Here is a 4,782-nt window from a genome sequence, read left to right as displayed (position 1 = left end):
TGTTATAGTATTGTTTTTACTCTGCACAATGGTCTCCTGGTTTTGCTCACTTCAATTTGCATCAATTCATGCAAGTCTTCCCAGTTGTTTTCTGTTTTGTTTACCTATTTGTTTGTTTGTTTTGGTGAAACCACCTCCTAGTCATTTCTTATAGGACAATATATTCCATCACAATAACATATCTAAACTTGTTCAGCCATTCCACAATTGATGAGCATCCCTTCAATTTCAAATTCTTTGCCACTACAGAAAGAATTGCTATAAACATTTTTGTACATATAAGTACTTTTCTCTTTATTTAATCTCTTTGGGGTACAGACATTGTAGTGGCACTGCTGGGTCAAAGGGTAAGTACAATTGTATAGCCTTTTGGGAATAGTTCTAAATTGTTCTCTAGAAAAGTTGGGCTACTTTACAACTCTACCAATAGTACATTAGTATCCCTATTTTTCTACATCCCCTTCAGAATTTTTCATTTTCATTTTCTGTCATGTTAAATTTGATAGGTGGTATCTCAGAGTTGTTTTAATTTGCCTTTTTCTAATCAATAAAAATTTAGAGCATTTTTCATATGTCTATAGATAGATTTTTGTTTCTTATTCTGAAATTTTCCTTATAATAACCCTTGACCATTTATCAATTGGGGATTGACTCTTAAAAAAAAAATAAATTTGACTTGGTTCCCTATATATCTGAGAAATGAGTCCTTTATCAGAAAAAACTTACTATAATTTTTTTTTCCCATTTACTGCTTTCCTTCAAATTTTGGCTGATTTGTTTTTGTTTGTACATAAAATTATAAATTCACATAATGAAAACTATCTATTTTACTTTCTGTGATCCTCTCTTTCTATTGTTGGGTCATAAACTTTGCCTAATCTATAGAACTAACAAGTAAAGTTTTCTATTCTTCCCTAATTTGTTTATGCCATCACCCTTTATGTCAAAATTTTGTGCCCATCATTACCTTATTTTGGTATATAGTCAAATACATTTGTCTTTGCTTAGTTTCTTCCAAATAGTTTTCCAATTTTCTCTTCGAATTTGTCAAATAAACCAGAAGCTTGGTCTTTGGGTTTATCATACACTAGATTACTGTGGTAATTTGATAGTGTGAATTATGTGTCTATTCCTATCTAATGGGTCAAATAAGTGGCACAGTGGATACCGTGTCACAACTCCTCTTCCTGAGTTCAAATTTGGTCTCAGACATGTGCTAGTTGTGTGACCTTAGGCAAGTCATTTAACCTTGTTCAACTCCATTTCCTCATCTGTAAAATGAGCTGGAGAAGGAAATGACAAACCACTCCAGTATCTTTGCCAAGAAAACTCTAAATGGGGTCACCTAGAGTTGGTATTATATATTGTGTAAGCTATTCCACTGATCTACCACTCTATTTCTTAAGGCAGTACCAGATTGTCTTGATGATTGCCTTCTGATAGAGGTTGGCACTGCTAGGCTGCTTTCCTTCACAATTCTTTTTTCATTGATTCCCGTGATATTCCTGATCTTTTGTTCTTCCAGATTAATTTGTTATTATTTTTCCTAGATCTCTAAATAAATCATTGTTAGCTTGATTGATATGGCACTGAATAAGTAATTTATGTAGAATTGTCATTTTTATTATCGTGGCTTGGCCTACCCATGAGTAATTGATATTTTTCTAATTGTTTAGATCTGTCTTTATTTTTGTGAAAGATATTTTATAATTATGTCCATATAATTCCTTGGCTTTTCTTGGCAGGTAGGCTTCAAAGCATTTTATGTTTTCTGCAGTTATTTTAATTGACATTTCTCTTCCTTTCTCTTCCTGTTGTGTTTCATTAGTAAAGTACAGGAATGTTGATTATGGGGGAGAGCAGGGCTGCTGAGGCTGAGACTGAGGAGGCCAGTCAGGCTGAGGCCAGGACCTGCAGCTGTTTCCTCTCAAATCCATCCCCTCCAATCGTAGCCACCCTGGTGGTCTCCCAGGATGAAATTGTATTGGGCACCAAGACTGTAATTCAGGGACTAGAGACTTTGATGGGTGAGAGCCCAACCCTGATGGTTTCCCTGCTAGACAATGTAGCTGACTGGAAAACTGGTGAGGTGGATCCTGGAATTCAGGACCACTCAGAATTACTGTGCCAATCCCTGGAAACCAAGGAGTTGGGACTTGGGAAGGTTCAAGTGATCCTGGAACTCTTCAGCTACCTCAGGGCTGTAGAATAGGAGAACCAAAACCTTCAGACCCAGGTGCACCACAGTTCAGGAAAACCACTGGCTGAAGGAACAACTGGCCAGAATCTAGCAGAAGCTACAGAATGGCAAGCAAGCTGTAGTCCAGTTGGGGGAAAAAAGCATCATCTGTTGTTCATGAGCTAAATATGAAAGCTGGATGAGGAAACTTTCCCCAGAGAAGAGAAGGGGGATGTTTATAATAATTTTCTGGATGATCTATTCCCTAATAAGCATGAACAGAACCCAGTCTATGGTCCTGGGGGAGGAAATGCAGCTGCGCAATGCAGAAGCTATCAGATCCCAGACTCATAAAACCTGGTGATTCAGTATACTTTCCAAAAGTACTGTGAAGTAGCCATGCCTCTCTCTAGGCATGCCCTGGAAGACTCGAAGACCTCAGGACATGATCACTTACTTCTTGGCTCTCCTGTACAGGGATAAGAACAAATACAAGAAGCCATTCACCTACTCAAAGATGCTCTGGCTATCTGACAGAAGACCTTGAGGAAGGACCATTTAGCTGTGGTAGCTACCTTGAAGAACCTAGCAGTTTCATGTGACCAAAAAAGCAAGTACAAGGAAACAGAGTCCCTGTAATGGGTCCTGGAGATTCAAGAGAAAGCAGTGGTGAAATTCCACCCAAATATGAACAAGCAGCTGAATAACTTGGCCCTGCTGTGTCAGAACAAGGGCACAGCTGAGATGGTAGGGTACAACTAGTAGGTAACTCTGATGATCTACAAGCCTTGACAAGGGCCCAATGACCCTAAAATTATCAAGGTCAGGAATAACTTGGCCTCCTGCTATCAGAAGCAGGGGAAGTAATAAAACCCCAAAACCCTGTATAAGGAGATCTTGACTAGTGACTGTGATAAAAAGTTTGACTCAGTCGGTGGAGACAAAAAGCCCATTGGCAAGCAAGCTTGAGAACTGGAGAAAAGCAACAATAAGCCCTGAGACACCACCCCCGGTGGAGAATATGTCAGCTGCTATAAGACTTGATAAGTGGACAGCCCCACAGTGAACAACATGCTGCTGAACCTAGGGGCACTCTACCAACTACAAAGGAAGATGGAGGAGACTTATACCCTGGAGCACTGTGCCAGTCTCAGTAGAAAGCAGGGCCTGGATGCTATTAGGTAAACCAAGGTGGTGGGTGGAGCTGATGAAAGATAGCAATGGGAAAGGTGATAGCAGAAACATTTGAAAGGGAGGTAGAAGGGTTGGGCCTCTGACTGAGCTGAAGTCCAAAGATTCAGAGATGGCAGCTGAGTGGTCTGGGGAAGACAGTGGTTCCCTTAAGAAAATGCTACTCCTCTGGGAAATCCTGAGAGGCCCTGAGGCATAGGATAGAAATGTTAGTGAAGGAGCTTGGGGGTTAGGAAACTTAAGAGCCTCCCAGACATACAAACTGTACCCCTCAGCTTCTTCAACTAGAATATAGAGAAGTCCAGTCATCCCAGCAACACCAATCTGCCCAACATGCTCAGTTCCAGCTCTCTTGATAACTCCTGACAATTGGAGGAGTCCTACCAAATTCTTTTTGTGACACAAATATGGTGCTAATACCTAAATTGGGAAGAGACAAAGCAGAGAAAGAAAATTATAGACCAATTTCCCTCATGAATATAGATGCAAAAATTTTAAATAAAATTTTGGCAAAGAGACTAAAGCAACCTATCACAAGAATGATACATTTTGATCAGGTAGGATTTATTCCAGGAAAGCAATGATGGCTCAATATTAGGAAAAATATCAGTATAATTGGTCATATCAACAACAAAACTAGCAGGTCATCCTGACTCTGGGGCCGGTGCTCTTACTCACTGAGCCACCTGGCCGCCCCTCCAATTTATTTTTAATCGATTTTTCTATGGTCAGTTATTTAATGTAATTTGTATTACATCTTGGTCTGAAAGAGGTACATTTAAAACTTTTGTTGTTCTGCATTTGGCTGTGAGGTTTTCATATATTAGTACATGGTCAATTTTTGTGAGAGTGTCATGTATAGCTGAAAAGGAAAAGGCATGTTCTTTGTTTATTCCCATTCAGTTTTATCCAGAATTCTATCATATGTAACTTTTCTAAAATTCTATTCATATCCTTAACTTCATTATTTATTTTATTGCTAAATTTATCTAGTCCTGAGAGGTGAAAATTTGAGGTCCCCTACCAGTATTATTTTATTGTCTATTTCTTCCTGTAACCATTTAACTTTTCTTTTGGGAATCTAGATGCTCTGTCATTGGGCACATATATATTTAGCATTAATATAACTTTTTTTTATATTTTTTTCTTTAGGTGAGGTAATCAAGGTTAAATGATTTGCCCGAGGTCACAAAGATAAGTGTTAAGGGTCTGGGACTGGATTTGAACTCAGGTCTTCCTGACTCAAAGGCTGGCACTCTATCCACTCCATCATCTACATTCCCAAGTATAAATATAACTTCATTGTGTTAAGTAACTTTCAGCAAAATGTACTTTACCTGATAATCTCATCTAATTAAGTCCATTTTTTGCTTTTGCTTTGTCTAATATGATTGCTGCCTCTGCCTTTTTTA

At 38.6% G+C, this 4,782-nt stretch overlaps 1 pseudogene; it reads left to right on the top strand.

Annotated features, from left to right (window-relative positions):
- The first annotated feature begins 1,361 nt into the window (after window positions 1–1,361).
- LOC138167992 (kinesin light chain 2 pseudogene) lies at window positions 1,362–4,262 on the top strand (annotated as a pseudogene).
- The last annotated feature ends 520 nt before the right edge of the window (window positions 4,263–4,782 follow it).

The sequence above is a fragment of the Petaurus breviceps genome, unplaced genomic scaffold (assembly GCF_028583685.1).
Source record: "Petaurus breviceps papuanus isolate PSGF00001 unplaced genomic scaffold, PetGlider_PUasm1.0 347, whole genome shotgun sequence".
Classification (NCBI taxonomy): Eukaryota; Metazoa; Chordata; class Mammalia; order Diprotodontia; family Petauridae; genus Petaurus; species Petaurus breviceps.
This window is presented reverse-complemented; position numbering and strand designations above follow the sequence as displayed.